This window comes from Aythya marila (assembly GCF_965140915.1).
Source record: "Aythya marila genome assembly, chromosome: 12".
Taxonomy (NCBI): Eukaryota; Metazoa; Chordata; class Aves; order Anseriformes; family Anatidae; genus Aythya; species Aythya marila.
The window spans coordinates 7,027,924-7,048,217 of NC_139053.1; positions in this window are offsets into that span (position 1 = coordinate 7,027,924).

Here is a 20,294-nt window from a genome sequence, read left to right on the forward strand (position 1 = left end):
CCCAATTTTGATGCTAATCTCTGTTTCTTTGTGGTTTCCTGGAGCCCTTCTGACAAAGCCACATACTCTGTTTCTGTCCCCCATGGCACTGGAGGGCACCGCAGAACACGTGAGATTTGTTTCTAATTTTACCTCTGCCAAAAAGCATTCCTGGGTTACAAACACAGGCCTGCAAAATTGGTAGGGCCTACCCGCTAATGCCACAAGACAAACAAAGCCGAAAAGAAACCCAAAAGACTAAAATACAGCACAAATATTTTTGCGCTTCTTTTAGTCTGTGAAACTTTTCCTTTCTCCCCTCCTTCTCCCACATTTTACCCAAATCAAGCGTTCTGATGTTATGTATTTATCTGCTTAAATTTAGAAACAAATAACTACAATACAGGAGCATTGCTTAAGCCCTGAGGTTGCCTCCAGCAAGGGCAGCCCCATGGCAGAGCCAGTGCGGCAGCCGCTGCCCCATCGCCTCGTGCCACGGGTCTGAAGCACGGGGACACCTGGCAGCTTCTTGCTGCACCCAAATTTCACCCGCGCAGGAGCAGCAGCTCCCAGCCCAGCTCAGGCTTCATGACTGTAAATGTCAACAGACCAAGGAACACAAGTCCGGGTTTATTTTCATTAGTAGCAGTAGCACGGTGTCGCGGTATTTCAGTGCTCTGCAAGCACTAATTAAAGACCTTGCCATGAGGAGCTTGACAAGGACGTCTCCGAGCTGCAGCGCGGGGTTATCAGGCTGAACGCAGCAGCGCAGGTACGCCGGCACCTCCTACAAACCACAGCAGAGACTCCTGCATTTTCTCTTGTGCACAGCTTCGTGCTAGGTAAGAACCAGCAGTTTCCAACAGCTCTTGCCTGGCACGGACTGGTGGCACCCAGCTGGCTGCCCACAGGCACCAGAGCTGCACCCAGTCTGCGTGCCCAGCAAGGAAAACCTTGCCTGAACTCTGCAAAATCCATCGGCGTGTACACCATCCCCATCCCAACTCTCCACCGTTTCCCCAGACACCTGCAGACGTGATCCAACGTCTCCGTTTAGGTTCGGTTCCGAGGAACATGCTGTTTTTCAGACTGAATTAGTGAAATTTTGCAGGGCCAACGGAAAAAGCATTTTTTCCCCCAGTTTTATTTGGCCCTTCATGTCCTATATCCGCTTCCTGAGCAATTTCTCTTGGTGAGAAATTTCAGCTATGCAGACTTGCTAGAGACTGCTCTGCCTGCATGCGCACATGCACAGCAGAGCTTGTTCTGTACAAATGTCTTTTCCAATATGGATTACGGGCTAATAAGCTATATGGTTCTGCAAATCTTCCTGGCCTTTACTTTTTAGCTGTTATAGAAGAGTCATATTTCCTACAAGGAGAAACATATGGATCGTATCTACCCAGCGCTAGATGATCACAGAGGCTGCTGCTAAAACGTATTTGGAGAAAAATGAAGCCATCTATAGGAGAGCTGGGAGAAGAATTGATTTTTATTTTTATTTTTCCTTTTCTCCTGTCTGGGCTGAAGAATACTGAAGGGAAAGAATTAAAAAAGGTTTGTGTTGGAATAGGTTCACCCTACTCATCCAATGCCTTTACGTCCTTTTAGGAGTATTTTAATTGAGCTTGTTAGACTCTGAAGTGAAAATGTTATCTCAAAATACCTTGTTTGGAAAATACTTCAGGCTTTTAGGAAAAGGCACTTTCTGCTCAAAACAATTCAATAGATCTCCCCCACAGCATTTCTCTCTTCCCCTTCAGTCACCATTGCATTTTCAGTGATTTTACATATCATTTACTGTAAATACAAGGGGAAAGACCACCAAGAACAACCCACCAGCAAGTCTAGCTCCAGTATCTAAAATAAAGATTTTAAAAAGATGCAAACCCCAAGGCTTCAGCTAAATTTTTATCAGTTACTACCCATTATATGAAAAGCTGTCCTGGTATGGGCTTCTTATACTAACTTTGACACAAATTTATGCCCTTCTGCTAACTATTCATCTCGATTTTCTGATCCGTGCCACAGGGATAATAATGCTGGCTATACTTGCCTCGGTGGAAGGGATTAGTTGGTATCTGCATGGATCCTGCCCGTATAAAGCTCTCAGATTATTGCCTGAACGTTGATAGCTCCTCCACTAGCCTTTGAAAAAGCATCATATGCCTTCTGGGCTCAGTATTCACAAATAATGTCAATATTTAAAATATTTTGGTCTTGTTAGGTCAAAGAAAACCTGCAGCTGCACAGAAGGTGCGTGGGGTGCCCAGAGCAGGAGCGCTCAGCACCCGGGGGCAGGGAGCACAGCTCTGTGTCCAGACACATCCGAAGGGATGGGTGCCAGCCCGCGGCCGCACGAAGCAGTACGCCTGCCGTATTTCAGAGATATCACAATGTCCAGGGCTGTCCATTTGGCAAAGAGTAAAAAATAAATGAAAGAAATAAAAAATAAATAAATAAATCTCATTTCCTTCAACGCTTGCCTACTCATCCTAGTTACTCCATCTCTTCTCTAATGACTCGCTTACAACCTGTGCCTAGTTTTGTCTTGTTTAATACCGCAGTTTATCGCTGTGTCTTTTCATCCGCAGCCTTGGTTCTGGATCCCTGGCTTCTTGTCACCTTCTTGCAGCCATGAGACCCGAAATATACACATTTTTTTATTGATAGAGATAAACATGATTTGTAAGATGAGTCAAATTAACAATCGATTACGCACTAATGGGCTCTAATCAATACATTCATTTAACTAAAGGGGGGGAAGGGGAGGAAAGCTGGGAGAGTAATTTAAAATAACAGGCCCGCTCCGCTGGCGCAGGGAAGAAAAAAAAAAATACAGTGTATAAAAGAAACCGAGCAGCCCTTTGTGGAAGAATGCAATATCCTCTCCGCCGCTGCCTGCCCTTGTTTCTCGCTCATTAAAGCACGAACGCGCCGCTGCCGCCGCTGGCGGAGCCAGGCTGCGCCCTAGCGGCTCTTGGAGGCGCGGCACCGGCACCCAACGGGACCCCACGGGCACCCCACGGGACCCCACGGGCACCCCACGGGCACCCCACGGGACCCCACGGGACCCCACGGGCACGTGTCCCTGCCACAGCACCGGGCTGGGGATAGGGGAGCAGCTGTGGCTGCTGCAAAGGCACCAAGTTGCTAACTCGCAGCATAAACTTAGAGAGTAGGCAGCAAGTGCAGCTTTCATACTGCACTCTGGTAGGGAGAGCACTGTAAAGGCACGGCTAGTCTTTGAAAAAGAGATGCCGTGTGTGATTTACCCTCATGTAAATCAAGAGAAATGCAAGCGGAGCCACTCCTGCTGGCTGATGCTGAAACCTCAAGCCCGGGGCTTCAGCAAGGCAGCAGTAACAGCGCGTCCTCCGGGCACCGGGTCAGGGAACGGGACTCAATCAGCGCCCTCGTGGGCTCTCTGGAAATGGCTCCGCTGATTCATTCTGAAATCTGTCTTCTTTTGAAAATAGTCAACAGCAGCTTTAAAAACAAAAAAAAAATAAAAAAATAAAAAAACAAAGCCATGAAATATGGGAAAGCGCCTACACAGTGCTACATGCCTGAGCTCTGTTAGAGGCAGCCACGTATTTACTTAGCATCTGATGTTGGTGTCACACAGGAAAGGTGAAATTGAGGCGGGTGTTCAGCAGCACTGCTGCACCAGGAACGCTGAACATGAGAAGTGGAGGCCTGAAGATGACACGGCAAATTCTGCTCATCTAGCTGGTGAGAACGATACGGTGCTCAAAGTGCAGGTACTGAAGATGCTACTTTTGGCTGAGCTCAGTCACAGAGCAGTCACAGACAGTTCGATTAGGGCAACCTAAGTTTGCTCTGTAGTAACAACTGACCTGATACTCAAATACACCACTTTTACTAATCACTATTTTTATTGTTTGTTAACAACAGGTGATGAAATTCATAAGCTAAACTTAGCAACTGGCTGGTTAGTTTAAATTAACTTACTAATTTAAACTAACTGTAGTTACTAGTACTTTGAATTACTATTAAGGGTATTGTAACCCACACAGACTTACAACCACACAGGCTAAAAACACCGTCTGCCACCATCAGGCTACGTACAACAGCACTCGTGATCCCCTGCCTCCCGCCAGCTCGGCTCGCTGAGCACGTTTTGCATAAACTGTTTTCATAGCTAAAAACCCGAGAGCTTTTAAAGCAGGGAGCAGAAGCCTCTTGGCATGTTTGCTTTACTGCAGGACCTACGGGGCGTTATTTTGATTTGTCTGACACTGGGTAAACTTCAGCAATGTCGGAGAATTCTGACCCTGTGTGTGGGGGTATTTTCAGGATACTCTCACGGTAAGGCAAGTGAGACCAATTAGGACCAAGCGGAACATTATGGCATAAAACCAGTATGCCTATTAACCAATAATCTTCAATTAGCAAAAGAAAACAACTTACCAATATAAGTTTAAAGAAAACTCTTTCTTTAGTACTATTTTATTTACTAATGTATCTTTTCTGATGTATTTTCATGTTGTGCTGAGGTTTATTTTCCAGCAGGGCATGCCTGGAGCAGCCTTATATGTACAGTATGACGGCGCTGGAAAGTTAAATAACATGATTGCGCCCTGCACACCTTGGCTAGGCACCCAGAATATGTCGCCTGCTTCCTAAATCAATTAGTGTTGTGTGATGCCACTGTTACCATCGGTCCCTGCTGGCAGCTCTCTTGCCTTTCCTGGTGCTCTGAGTGCTTCGCAGGCACCCAGCACGTCCCTGCAGGTGCAGGGCAGCAGCCCCCAGCTCCACAGCTCCCTCTGCGCTCTGCGTCCCGGCACGGCTCCCTCTGCAGCCTCCTGAGCTCTCTTTCAGAGGTCGGAGCACAGATCAATATACACGGGGAAAAAAGAGCCATGTAGTGTTGTCAGAAAAGCCAGGAAGTTCAAAGTTATAACTGATGGTCTGGATTTAACTCTGACAGATCTGGGAAACAAAACCGAAGCAGAGTGGTGACGCGAATGAAGGATGGAGTGTCAGGCTGCAAAGCACTCTGCTTTATCAATCTCAGTCAAGCCCTTACAACGATGAAGCCCAAATTTCTCGTATTACACATAAAAAACAAACACAATGAAGAAATAACAGTTTCATAACTGTTTACACGAGAGCCCCACAGCTCTCAAATACACGGGTAATTCATCCACTTAAAGACACACCGAAGCATGTCCCATCGCACCGCCCACAGCCCGGCTGTGTGGCACTGGCGATCCCATTGGGGTCCTGGCTCCCAGCTGGCCCTGCTCGGGTGCCAATTCCACCCGAAACAACATGCTCAACCTTTCTGAGAACTCAGCCACAGGTCCCCACGTGTGAATTTGTTATTTGGTTTTCCACGGGTAGCCTTTGGGCATTTCGCAAATGGATCATGTATTTATTACTCGGCAAATAATTCCATTGCTATGTCGGTGGGAGGAGATTAAAAATCATCCCAGCTTTTATGCAGCTGCCTCTGTTTCACATGGTTAAAGGAACCTCCTGAAAGAGTCCATTGAGTTTCATGACTCAATGAATATTTATATTGTTTTAAAGAAAAAGAAAACTTGAGAGCCTTGTTTTGCAAGATTAAGCAACAAATGTCTTATATTTCAAATGAACTGCTAAGACTTAATCCTGCAATTCTTTGCTAATCCGAGCACTCCTAAGGACTACCATGAGATCAAGGACTCCTGACAGGAGTGCATTTGCAGGGTCAGGGCTTTCATTTGTGCAGAACGCATGCAGGCAACCCCTAGGTGAACTCATTTTGCCTAATTTCTAATCCACTTGAGTATCGTGAGTTTGAAAGTTCAGATAAAAATAAAATAAAGAAAATCAAACTCTATTGAATTTCCCTTCCACTAAGACAATGAAATACCTACAGAAAAGATGAAACAAAAATATTCATTGAGAGTGTGATGAAAGACGCAGTAGAGCCCAGAACTGGTGGTGCTGCTCTTGAGGGGAAAGCAAGTACAAATCAAGCCCAGACTTTCCCCCCTTGGCAGAACGTGGGCATCCATCCACGTCCACTCACACACTTAAAGCTCAGCTGACCTGTGCAGGAGCCAAGTGCCAGCATCTCCTTCCCTGCTCTTTACCTGCCAGCAACCAGACTCATGCTCCTCCTGTAATGGGAGACCTTCCACAATGGGGCTGAACATCTCCTGTCCTGCCCTGCATTGGGGTTTTTCCTCCTGGGCACAGGGGAGAAGAGAGCAGAGAAGGAAGGGCACCCCCACACACCCCTGTTTTCACAGCAAGCAGCAACCAGGCAGTGTTGGCCAGGCCCCCACAGCTCCCCCTGCCCCGTGGTGCCACAGCAGGGCTTGGCCCCAGGATGGCTGCATGAGCATGATCGAGACCAGACTGGGACAGGAAAAGAGAAGGGTTGGTAACAGGACAGCAAAACCTTACCTGGGGGAGGGTGAGGGCAGACACAGCGTGTTTGGGTAAGTGGGGACCACCCCTTGCAGCTGTAAGAGCTGCTCCAGCTCCAGCTGTGGAGTTTACTGCAATTTATAGAATCATAGAATCATAGAATATCCTGAGTTGGAAGGGACCCTTAAGGATCATCAAGTCCAACTCTTGACACCGCACAGGTCTACCCAAAAGCTTATCAGCTTTTTTTTTTTTTTTTTTTCCCATTTGCCACCAAATCAAATTTATTGTCCCAGTTGCAGCATTTTATTTTAAACCCACCATTTGTATACTCTCAGTAGTTCCGCTACGTGTTCCTAAAGTGAAGCGAAAATGATGTTGTAGCCAGATGTAATTGTTTTTATAGGTTGTGGTCTTTTTTAGAGAACTTACCTGATAACCCAAGTGGTTTGCTCTGAATTTCCATGCATGAAATCAACAGAACTGTGGCAATTTGGGAGGTTTTTGTGTTCCTTGGTCTTTAGAAACATTAAGAGGAACTCATAGGTAGCTCATTGTGAAGCCAGCCCCTCGGTCTGTGGGTACAGCTCCGCAGGCTTACCCTGAACACACGCTGGGTCACAGGGTAAATTCATTAATTAGAGTATGCAATAAATTGGTATCAATATCGTTCAGTTGTTTGTCACAGCCCCAGATGGTCAATAACATCAACCACGGGAAGGGGAAGGTGGCATGAGCCGCCAGCGCTCACATAAATTAGCCGAGGAAAGCGCGCAGTCGAAGACGGGGGCAGCCAGGCAGCGAGGGTGGGGGAGGAAGGAGAAGGGCAGAGGATTTCTGCATCCTGAACAACCTCAAAGATAGAAAGGCTTGGGATGGAAGGGAATTAAAGCCCTGCATCCAGCTGCTACCTCGGGAGGGGCTTCACAGGCAGCAGGAGGGGACGGGCACCTCGCGCTGTGCCTGAGGGACAGGCACCTCACCCTGTGCTCCTTCTCACCCCCTTCCACCAGCGATGCCAAAATGCTGCTGGCGGCCCAGGAGAGGCACACACACCTGGACTGGGCCAGGGCTGAGCCCTGAAGGCCTCTGCTTGTCGCTTGTTGCAGGAGCCAAGCGCTCCCCAGGGGCACAGGTGGCAGGGACAGGGAGGGGAACACCACAGCCATCGGCACCAGCGCCGACACTGGGGCGATTTTGCAGCAACAGACAATATCGATGCCTAGCTTTGTGTTCCTGAGAGCCACAACCAACACTGGGGTCAAAAAAATAAGATTTATGCATTTTAAGTTTACGAAGAACCATTTTTTTCACCCATCAATTACATTCCTTACGGTTCCCAGAAGGAAATGATCTTTCGTACTCAGAAATAGAATAGCCTGTCATAATTACTCATACCTAATGAAGGGTATTTATTGCTGTCACCAGCGGCTTAAGGTCTAACAATCCCATCACATAAAAATAAAAAAAAAGAATTTAATGACTTCGCTGAAGTACATGGGGAATTTGGATTAATTCACACGTTAAAATTGATAAAATGTGTTGGACTGACCTCAGCGGCTGCAGCAGGGAATAGCTGGAATACTGGACATGGACACAAGCAGGGACTTGAGCACAATTTCTCTAACTCGCTGCCAGTTTCCTTCTGTTTGTTCCCACAGAGCTGATGCAAGGCTCGTGATGATGCTAAATGGAGAGTTCAGTAGACCAAACGCTGGGTACTTGGAAGTCCCACCCATGTATTACAAATACAGCCACAGGTTCAGGGGGTTGAGATATTCTGGCTAGAGAGTTTGTGGTGTGTTTGGTTTGGCTGTTTGTTTGCTCTTTGTAAATGGACCATGGAAACTATTTACACAGGTGAAGTTGTTTTGCATCATTTTTTCTTTAGTTAGTAGCAGAGACAAGACTTCCACGGCACCTATTTCTTCTGCTCCCACTTCTTATTGCCTTTTACTTCATTAGCAATGTTTCATTTATACTTTATTTTAGATGATAGCTTACTTTGTCCTGCAGGTGACCAATGGGGGGCCTACGTCCATTAAAAAACTTTAGCTCAGCTATCCACACACACACGCAGTTATACAGACACGTGTAAGAACTAAGATTCTGCGTCCCCTGAGATGCTGGGGGATGACATCCCCAGCTGGAAGACTTTCACCCTCTTACCCTTGGCCAGCATGATCTACTAACTGGGGGAGTTTTGATGCATGGAAGTCAAAGGGCTTTGGATCAGGACAATAATTTACTCCATAAGTCAGTGACTTTGGTGGACCTGCACTCATTCTCCATGCGTCCTGTGCTGCCAGGCCCTGAAATACACACACAGCTCTCATCCGCTCTCATCTGTTCAGGATCAGAGCAACACATGAACTCTTTTCATCCTTTTACCATACATGTCATTCCCTTTTATCTCTAAAAAATATTTTCCTGTTATTTTTAGCTCAAGTCACAGCTTAGTTAAAAACAAACAACCAAACAAAAGAAACAGTCTACACTGTTGGTTTTTTTTAGTAGTACCCCAAACTTAATTTCCTGGGCTGCAAAAGCAGACTGAAAAAGGCGAAAACACCACTGACTTTTGATCAGTTTTAGGTAGGAGCATGCCAGGCTTCTCAGCTCCAGCTGATAGTCCTCCCTCTTTTAAGTACCTCAAGGTAAAGGATGCAAGTCCCGGCTATGTCAGAACACGCTTTGCTCACCTCTTCTCCCTCCCTCAAACCATTTCTGACCCTGCTTTGGGGGACAATATTGAAAACAGTGAAAATATAACCCTGCTAAAAACATGAATCAAAAAGTCACTGCTTGTGGACATGTTTTTAAAATTGCTTAGTTGCATGGAAGTCCCTTTAGTGCTTGAAGGACTTTAATAAAATTGATTTTCTGAGTATAGCCTTTTAGCAGCTACTGTATAAGCTTGAAATATGAACCCTTCATTGTTGAAAGTGTTTCATTTTTGCCCTGTAACTAATGATCAAGGGAAAGAATGTGTTCAGAATTCTCCATGGTTGCCATTTTCATAATTAAATCGTGCTAATAATAAAGCTTTGCAGACTTTAAACAAACTGGCACTGGAGTGGAATGTGGTTTGCGGTGTTTCATTTAGAGACCTCTGCAATTAGCCCTTAATGAATAAGCATACCACAGTGATAAGTAAGACATCTCTGTGAACCGGTTATTTACCAAAGCACAAAACTGTGACATTTCCATTCCAGAGACTGAAAATTATTCACCGGATTTCTTCTGAACAGCTTTCAAGTAATTTGGGGAGTTAAAGCCCATTAATTGTCTTTAATACCTGATGTGCCATGCCAGCAATACGGCAGCAGCCTCTCCATTGTTCATCCTAAGTGCAGCGGCTCAAAAATAAGCAGCCAAGCCAGTGAGACAAAGCTGAATACGATGCATAGGTTGCTGCTAGGTTGTATCTACTGTTCTCAGTAAGCCATACAGACCTTGGAAATCCTAGATTCACACTCATCACAGAAACAGCTGCAGGTTATACTCCCTCCCCTGCTCTGTATACTTACTTAAACTTAGATCTACACATTAAAGACTCTCTTATATTTGCTCATTAATAAAATATCATTTCTAAAAACAACCCAAGCTATACCCATCTCAGGACGTTTTATGGCAAAGCCGGAGCTCTGCTGACTTCCAGCAGCGACGAACCCGACGCCCAGACCAGGGAGATTCGGGGTGGTGCAGCCTGCACCTTTATTACAGGAGTGACACACGGCCTGTAGGAGGCACCCATCATTTGCTGACAAAACTCATTTCGGCATCTAAGGAACCAGAGGGAGTGGGCTCTAAAACCCATGCTTTGGCTCCTGTTGCCCAGCAGTATATGGATCCCAGGAATTCTTCCATGGTCTTCAGCAAGTATTGGGTCAGGCCGCAGAAAGAGAAATGCTGCAGTGCTTGCTGATAAAAGGGAGCATCAAGAACAGAGAGAAGACCCGGCCCACTGTCAGCAGACCATTCTCTCACATCGCTATCAGAAGAGAATCAGATGATGATACGGTATTTCTGAAACTAACTGTGCTGCAGCCTGGGTAATCAAACCCAAGTTTTTCTAAGTCGCGCCTTCCTGGCAGCATCACAGCCCCGCTGATCCTCCAAGCATGTTTCCTGCCTCTCCAATATTTGGGTAGACAACTGAACTGGCACGTTTCAATTCCACTTGAGAACTTTTTCTTCCTTCACACTGTCACCCTTCTTTTCTTTTGTAAAAAAAATAATGCAGGGATAGCAGGAAAAAAATGGTGCACATAAACCCACCAGAGCCTCTGGTAAGCGGCTCCCCTCCGTAACACTGCTACAAATATTTTCCAAGAAGAAACATCAGATAAAAACGTAGGGGCACATGAAATATGGGAAAGCTGCAGAAGCACAGACTGCAGCCACCAGCTTCGTTCCCACAGCAGTGACCGGGGCAGAAGCCCAGCAGACAGGGGCTGGGCCAGGAGCCCACCGCGCCCCAGTCCTGGCAGTGGTGGGCAGCCCACGCTGCCCTTGGGCTGGTACAACAAATACTGACAAAGGCAGGTATGGAACTGTCTGTCTGGATGCTTTCTAAGCAGAAAATGTGAGACCATGAGGTCTCTAGAGTCACTGCTGCCATTAATAACTACTTTAAGGACCTCAGATGAAGCAATCTCATCAGGCTCCATTATCCATGGAAACAAGGGATGATAGGACGGAGCGTGAAATGGGGAAAAGTAGAAAAAATAGCTATTAAGGGACACGGTGCAGCTCATGGAGCAGAGACAACCCAGTGCCTCGCTATATTGAGCTCAGGTCCAGCAGGGCTTAATTAGCTGCAGCTCACCACCGGCAGCAGGATGGCTGTGCTCACACCATGGATGTCCAGCCCGGTCGGACACGACCTGGCTCTTCAGAGAGCCAGCTCAGATGCCTCTGTGTCTGTAGTAGCATTGATCTGAAACTCAGATAGTTAACCCGTGGATAACTAAGTTCGGGCTGCTGTTAGGCTTTTTTGTTCCTACTATTCCTCTTGGAGTTATCTGAACTTCATTCCTCAGATAAGGAAAAATCTGCTTTAAGCTTACATCTACACCTAGGTCATCACAGCCAGTTATTATTCTGCCAGTTGTGGCATATTCTTCTCCCTTTTCTCTGTTTTTGTTGTTGTTGTTTGGTTGTTTGGTTGGTTTTTGTTCATTTGTTTGGTTTTTAAATTATATACCTATATTTTATTCCCAATATGTTTGAATACAGAAAACCTAAACCACATTTGTTAAATGCTGACTGACGTTCCGAAGCATCTTAGCCTAGAGCACTCCCCTGTTAGATCGCCTACCAGGAGCATACGGAAAGGATGAGCTGTAAGCTACACACCCCAAAATGGGCCATCACTGAAAAACTGGCCATCCTCAATGGAAAAACGTCTCTCCTGACCAGGGGTGGGTCACCTGGTGAGGACCAGGACACTACACCCGGGCATGAGAGGTCGCTCACTTGCTGTGATGGCACGTGTGAGAAGCGTCTTGTCAAACCTGCAGCCAAAGTCCCTCACTAGGAGGCTCCTCTAAGGGGCCAGGTAACAGTCTCACCAGATGAGCCCTTTCGTGGGCATCTTCAGCTCAGTGTTCAGTAGGTCCTGGGAGCCAGTTGGGTGGGGAGGCACTCATGGGAAGGGTAATCCTAATCAAAGCTCAGCCCCATTTGCAGGGTTATTACTGGAAGACTGATTCAGCCATTAGGCCTTCAGGTACTGCCTTTGTAAAAATTTTTGTACGAAAGAAAGATTTGGGGAGATAATGAAAACTGTTAAGACTTTGAAGCAACGTTCCCACGGTAAAGCTGGTAAAGAAGCAAGAGGCACTAACAGCTATGGTAACCTCTTCATCCCTATTATTACGTACAAGGACTTTATTTCTATTTAAACTTTATACACCAGACTAAAATATTTAGCACACAGAAACGGGCCAAGCAGAAGTGCTTTTTTCAAACAGAAACCTCAGACAGTCGTTCATACAGCAAATCAACTGCATCAGGCAAGGAGAAGACAACTTCAATGGGCCCCGGTGAAAAAAGCAGAAGTAATACATTATGTTCATTAAAGCAATATTAAAATTAAATTTAATACAAAGTACCTGAGACAAAAACCCAAAACTATTAACCCCAAAGCCACTAACTATTCATTAGCCAAGTCAATTTTGCATCCCATTATGATTCACAATGTGTAAATTCCCATTGAAATTGATTTAGTAAACCAGCTCTTTGATGGGCCTGAAATTAAAAGGATAGAAGAAAAGATACAACTAATTGAACAACATAATTTGATGCTTGTACAGGGTGTGAAATTCACGGTGAGCAGGCTGGAGCTTTAATTAAAGACAACGGGACAAATTCACACCTGGGATAGCGATGGAGGGATTTTGCTGAGGTCAGACCTGCAGCCACGCCTGGCAGGCCGGATGCTTTAAAAAAGGAGTTTGGGAAAAGAGGTTTAAAAAGGAATCAAGGAATTTCTCTGGTCTGGAAGTTACCATGCCTTGTTCAGTCTTGTTCTGCACTGAGCAGCACTCACTGCTGCTTGCACTCCTGAACTAAGAGTGATGCAGGAAAGATACCTGTCCTTTGCATGGGGAGCAAAGAGATAAGAACCCACAGTAAGCCAGAGCCTCATGAATAAGGCTTTCCATTCCCTCACCTGCTATTTGCTGTTTGAAACAATTTCCTAGCTTCTGTTTTGTCTTTTAAAATGAAGCGTCTGAGCACAACATGGCTCACAGCTGCTTTGTGATGAATATTTCTTACAATATTCCTCCTTGGGAATCTGAAACATTTACTGATTTAACATCATTCAGTTGTTTTCCTACAAATGATCTCACCTTTATGGGAAAAATTAAAATAATAATAATAATAAAAAAGAACAGCTGAAGAAATGAGGATGTCCTGAATAGTTTTGTAGAAGAATATATAGCAGGTTATAAAGACACTTTACAGTAACTGCCAAGGAATAGCAGGACCCAGGACAATATTACAATTAGCAATTTTGAAGTATGAAGACCAGCATTAAAAATTGTAGTTCAACTGCTTCCTTACTGAAAAAGGGAGGCTTAAGGCACACTTACTAGTTTGGATGCATAGCTGCTTATACTGTTCATTGTAGATGTAGATGATGAATTCTATTATTTTTTTTTGCAGGTAGACTGTAAATAGGCCAAAATTATCTCTTAACTTGTTTATGATTTATAATTTTTAATGAAATCATGTACCTAAGTTCAGAATTAATCCATGTTCAAATGCTCACTAGCAGAAATCACTATCAATCAGTGCATTGGCACCACTGGTCCCCCAAATCAGCTGAACCACAGTGTTCTCAGTGAAGTTGTGTCTGGTTTAACCCCAAGCTTGCTCTTGTTTTAAGGTTGCTTACAGCATCCCATCTTGGTCTGTCTTGGCCAGAGGACTGGAATGGTCCAGTACAGACCCGTGGAACAAGTTGCTGAAGAAGAAAGTTCTTTTTAAGAGTGATGCTAAATAAATAGAGAATTATAATGCTGAACTTTGAAATTTCATGAATAGTCCAAGTCTGAGATACTCCACCACATGGTACAAGCTAATTCAAATTCAGTCTTGCCCACATTCTTTTATTATTATTATTTAATTGCCCCCCTTGACATCAGAGCTTGCAGCAGGCCTTAATGACATGCAGGACAAGGAGCGATCTGCACTTGTACAAATATGCTCTGTACCTGTCCTGTGCAGCTTTGGAACACCCAGCTGAGTCTACAGAAACACGGCCTTAAAAGTTGGAGCATTTGGAGCACACCTGGAGGGCCTACAGGCTTTGTGGCATGAATCCGTGCTGCCACATACGTGTTTCTACCTTTATCTGCTGGTGAGGACTCACCTCCACTGTGAAAGAAGGTGTTCTTATCCAGAAAGTATCACCAAAGTTAGGGACGGGCTGAAAGGAAGCCAAATTCAGTACCAAGCAATATCTGTTTGAGCTCCATCAACAACACCAGCATAAAAGCTGTTGTGCAGGAGCAAATAAGAAAAGTTGAATTCTTTGCCTGGTGTAATTCACTTCATTTATTGACTTTTTCCCCTTTCGTTTGTCAGTGGTTCTGAGATGCCTGGCATTCAGGATGATTTGTAATGTAAATTATATAATTGTACTTTCACATATTTTAACATCAAATGGAATGATTGACTACAGAATTTGAGCTGTCTACAGGTGGGGGTCAATTATCATCTGAATAATCACACTGCCACACAAGAATAGCATGGCCATGGAGTGTGACATATTTTTATCTCTATGCATTTCAATGAAGTCAGGCTGGTACATAAAAGGTTATCACCTAGGAAACATATTTTCCTAAGCACAAGTTAAACATGCAAGCGAGATCAGCATAGATATTCAATTTAGCCAGTCAACCCTAACCTATTAATATTTTAACAAAATCCAGTGAGGATAATTTTTTTTCTTTGATCCCATTTCATTTGAGCAGCCTGGAAAGGGAAGAAAAATTAAAAACAAAATAGTCAAGCATACAGAATGAGGTTATGTATTAAGTGGGCTATTTAATGTTTTTGGCATATTATAGCCCTAGGGAAAGTGTGGATGGATTTAACAATCAAGATCTGTGTTCCCTGGGCCCACAAAGTTCGAGAAACATAAAATAATCTATACTTCCGAGCTGACAAATCTTACCTGACACTCCGCTTCATCTCACTGGGACTCTCCAGCTCAGCATTAATCATATGTTACAGGGAGTAAAAAGAAAAGTAAATCACGCTAAGCTGGAAAGTGAGATGGAAGGTCTTTGGGCAAAGCTTTTAATCAATAATATGTGGGATAATAACCAGGAGCTATTGTTTGAATCTTCAGATATGAAAAGGTAGCAATGCAAAACACAAAGCAACTACAAACTGCTGCAGCTTCAAAGGGGGCTGATGCAAACAAAGTCAGCTCGCTCTGTCCTAAACCCGCCTCCCCCCCTCCTCCCCCCAGCCTGTTTGCAAAATTCTTTACTCACAGTTCACCAGTATTTTGCTCTAACTCCAAAACTGCAATTAAAAGTGTCTGCCTGATGCTAGAGAGTCAGGGGCTGCGGTGGTATTGGGTCCATTAATTTGGGGGTGCCTAATCCAAGATCCTTTGCTAGCCACTGAGATTCAGAGAATGCTCCCCAAATACTTCTCCTGTCAGACAGCTTGCCTCAGACAGCCTGCATCTTTCTGCATGAGCCTCTCTTCACATCAGCACTACCAACACCGAGAAGAGGCAGTGTTCAGCTTCAGAGGCTCAATCCCCCCTAGTTTCCCAAGAACTACACCTACCCGCACTGGCTGTAGCTTCCCATCCCTCTGCTCATCCCCATACATTAATGAAAGTAAATATATCTGTATGTTTCAATTACTTATCTCCTAAATATCGCAGAATCCTTCTGTTTGTGTATTTCTTTATGTATTTCTAGCTATTTACTTTACTCGGTGGGTTCAATTAGAAGAGGCAGCCGAAGGCAGCCCGAGCGGCGCGGGGCCAGGAGCTGACCTGCAGCTCTTGGCGCGGCGCGGTTCGTGCCCTCTCACTTTCCTCACCCCGTCAATAATGTATGCAATAATATTTGGTTTGCTGGGCTATGAACGGGAGGTGGAGATGCTAGGCCTATCTCATACTTTTGTAATTATTATTATTATTTTAGGGGGTGGAGAGAGCGAGTTAGAGCTCAGGGTGAAACCTAACCCAAATCCAGTTCAGGCTGCCCATTAATGCAAACCAGTCCTCAGACTGTGAATGGAGCTCCAGTAATTCCTGCGCTGCTGCTCAGCGGGAGCCCAGCGACACACAGCTTGCATGACCATGTTAGAAAAAAAAAACGCCTCACAACCATGAAAACATTCAGGGACCGTTTTCACAAACAATCCTATCAGGGAGGCAATTTTTTTATGGCTGAGTGTGTGGTCACATTCTTTTCCTTTCACTTTGTCTCTTCTTCAGAAGACAAATAGATTTGTTCTCCCTTTCATGGTTGTTTTTCTGTTGTTGTTTTGTTTTGTTTATTTTATTTTTTTTGTATATGAGTAAAATGAAAGATGCTCAGTAAAAGTCCTGCTACAGCAAAGAAAAAAAGAAAAATATTTTTTCTGCTTTAGACAGAGCAATATTCATAGAATTTATTTTTTTAATAGCTCTCCTGTTAAAGTCAGAAAAATATTTCAGTGTCAGGATTTCAACACTTATTTAACCTCTTTGAGGGAGACTTTCTCAATCAAACTAAATAAAACAATAACCAGAATTTCTGAATTCTCTCCAGGAAGCACCTGTCTCCCCTCCGGGACCCCGGCAGGCTGGCAGGTGCCAGCTCTTGCTGTGACACCGCTCCCGGACCAGCTCCTGTGCCCTCAGCCCCGCGACAGCCCAGGGAACCCGTGGCTGCTCGCAGTAAGCCAGTTTAATGCCCTAATGAACCCACTCCTTCTCAGTGGTTAAAAATAATTCGTACCAAAGCGGTGCCAGGGACTTTTCCTCTGCTCATCATCCAGCTCTGCGAATGAACTCACCTTTGCTGCAGGGCAGATCGGGGTCCCTGCCGGCTGGCTGTGAGCGCTCAGGGTACCAGGCACGGCCCTGAACCACTGCCAGGTGGAACATGAGTTTTGTTAATTTTCCTAAATGAAAATTGGACACAGGGATGTCAGAGGCATTGGGGCAACTTAGAAGCCTCCAGTTCTCACCAGAACTTGCATGGCCTCCCCACGCGTTGGCTGCTCGCACCCCGATCGGTGAGACACTTTTATTTTCTCACGTCCCGGCTTCAGCACAAGTTCTCTGACGGTACGTTACAGTAAGAGCTGGCAATTTGGTGGTCACTACTATATATTCAAAGCCACCAGTTCTTGATTTGCTAATAGGTATCACTCCCCTGCAGCCCTGGTCTCATTTGTAAGAAGTCCAGGCTGCAACGAAGCACTCAGCAGGGTGGGTGCAGGCAGTGGACATGGTCAGAAACCCAGCCTGGCTTCTGCAGGTGTTTACCGTGTGTAAAGGAATACCCAAAACCCACTGATGTATCTGAAGCCATGATGAACTGGTTACGGTGAATAGATACCCAAAAAATCAGTTTCTTTATAACACAATAAGCTTTTGTATACCCTTTGAGGGAAGTGATAGCGCTGCCTGAATTTTGGCTCAGCAAAATGCTGAAGCAGTTGCATGTCACGGTGTGTCCTGCTCCCGTCTCTGCAGAACTGGACCTGGCAAAGACTAGTGAGCAACCCTTCGAACCTCCAAGTCTCATAAGGTTGAATTTTTTATTTCTGAGGGGGGGGAAAGCATGAATAAACAATGAAAATAAGGGACATGGCAAGCAGAGACGATTCGCCAATGCCATTTACATATACGGCACGGCTACTGAGTCCTGGAATCACTCGTTACCATGATACTACAGAAAAGATTAACCCAAGTCCAGGACGACAGCTGAAACCAAGGGGTACTGTAATCCAGAGTTCTTTTGAAAGGCTCACAGTGTTCCCTGATGCTGTTTAAACTCTCGAACATGTAGAGCACAGAGAGTTAACACAGACGGGGGAAAGCAACACCAGCTGAAGCCCGTGCTGTGTTAGCAGTCAAAATTCACCCGGATAGTGGAAAGAGCAACAGAACAACCTGCAGTATTTTTCAGAAAGCATCTATTTGCGGGAAATAAAACTTTCACAAGAACACAGCAGTTCTGGCAATGCCTCTTGCAGGAGGGTTTTGTCAGGACTTCAGCTGAATTCCTTTTTTCCAACCTAGCGCCGTTGTAGCAGTTGGAGCGATTGTTCAAAGCGTGACAAATCTGGGTTTAAGTCCTCGATTCAGACCCGGGACTTCAACTTGGATCTCTCCCATCCTACACAACTGCACCAGCAATCAGGTTTTTGCTTATTCTGGGCTATAACTATGCATCTCTTTCTGTTGTTATTTTTTATTGTATTTTTAACTTGTATCTCTGTTCCATCCTTATAAAAAATATCTGCTATTTCAAAATTGTTTGAAGATGAGGAAAGCATTTCGCAGGAAGAGCGAGCAGTGCAGGAAAGGCAGTGCTAGAGCTTATTTTTCTTTTCTTTAAATGCTCTGTGAGGCAGTGAAAAACCAGAACATTACAATAGTGTTGTAGGAAGAAGGCTTTACACACAAAGCAAATTTTCTTCCTGAAGAGCAGTTTATTGCAATGTAGAAAGCTCACTAATTGGATTTACGACAGGCAAGCAGTGATGGTAAAAAGGAATAATGCGAACAGGGGAAAATAAATGGATATTAAATCTTACAGACACCTACACATTTCCTGTGCTCTCCTGAAGAGATGCTAAGTAACCGGTGCTCCCAGACTTCCCCCGATCCTTAGTTTAGTCGGCAGAAGAAGGACTGTGGTTACACGTGAGGTAAATAACCCGAGAGCAGGATTGCCCACGATCAGCAGAAAGCTTATCTGAGCTGATGCAGCGATCACCCTGCTGAGCTCTAGAATATGCAGCCCGCCGAGCTGGGAGAGGCGCCGTGCTGCTGGGCCGTGCCGGCTTTTCTGGAGCCGAAGCGTGTGCTGCATCGCTCTGCTGAGCCAGGTGAAATGAAGGATGTAGGAACCGGCTAATTGAAATACCTTGAAATTGAAATAATGAGGCTCTCCTTAGATGGCACTCTGCAAATCTGGTATTTATTTGCTTCACCTAACAAGTCATCTGTACGTTACAGCCTCCTTTATACACTCCGGCAGAACTGCATCAGCTGCTAAAATTTAGCTTTTCATTTGGAGGGCCGCCGTATTTTTCCTGCTCAGTGCAGGGATGAATGAACAGCACGGGGCAGTGTGCATTATCTGGAGCGGCAGTGAAACCTATCTAATCTCGGCAGGCATAAATGTTTTAAAACGTAGCTGAAATTCTGCAAAGAGTGCTACTGAAAGAGTGTTACTGCAATAGTCACCCTTGAAATCCTGCACTTATTTCTCGCTTTCATTTGGTGTCATAAAAGACCTCAGCATCAATCATTAACAAGCTATTAACACATGCAGCTGATAAAAGTGTTCAAAGTCTGGTCAATAACAATGACGGAAATTCCTGTTTTACAGCTGGTTTAATCTGAGCAGAAGGAGCCCACATCGGTTATTTTCTTGGCTAAAAACCGCTTCTCGGGGCTTTTGCTTTCATCTCTGCCTGCGTAACAAGCGCGGAGGCTGCGTGTTCTCCTCTCTGCCCTGCAAACCCAGCCACCTCGTCCTGAAAAGCGACTTGCACGCCAGCACTCGGGAAACTACCACATCCAAATACTACCTTGCAGTGAAGGTGCTATTAAAATCAAAAGAAGGTGAAAGCTTAGCTCCATCTGCAATTTGTAAACACAGGGAAATAGTGCTTATTAATGGCAGCGGCTGGGCTTCAGGCAGCAGCATCCTGAGGAGGTGCTTCCCTCCGCTTCCCCAAATTGTACCGAACCCCAGCCACGCTACCACGATGAGTACAGCCAGCACCAGCTCTGGCTACCTGAGCAGTGTGTAACTCACCCTTTCTGATCGCTCATTTAGTGAAATAAAAGCTCTGACGTCGTGCAACCTGAGCAGCAGCCGAACTGGCCGCTGCGTGTGCCGTAGATGTCAGCCCGGCTTTGTGCGCGTGTGTGCGGTGCCGCGGGGTTTGTCACCGTCCCCTGCTGCTAGCAGCACTTGTCAATAATTACATTTACCCAGCGGTAGTTTCTCGTCCCTGTGTAGAGGAATTTAAGGAGAGGATCTGTATAAAAGGACTCCATAAACAAAACACAGGTTGAGAAAAACACGCAGACACCCAGCCTCCATCTGCTCCGGTGCGATACACTTCACAGCTCCCATTCCCCATGCAGAACAGAATGTGATTTATAATTTATACCGACTTGGTGCAGCCCTTCTTGAAGAAAAAAAAGA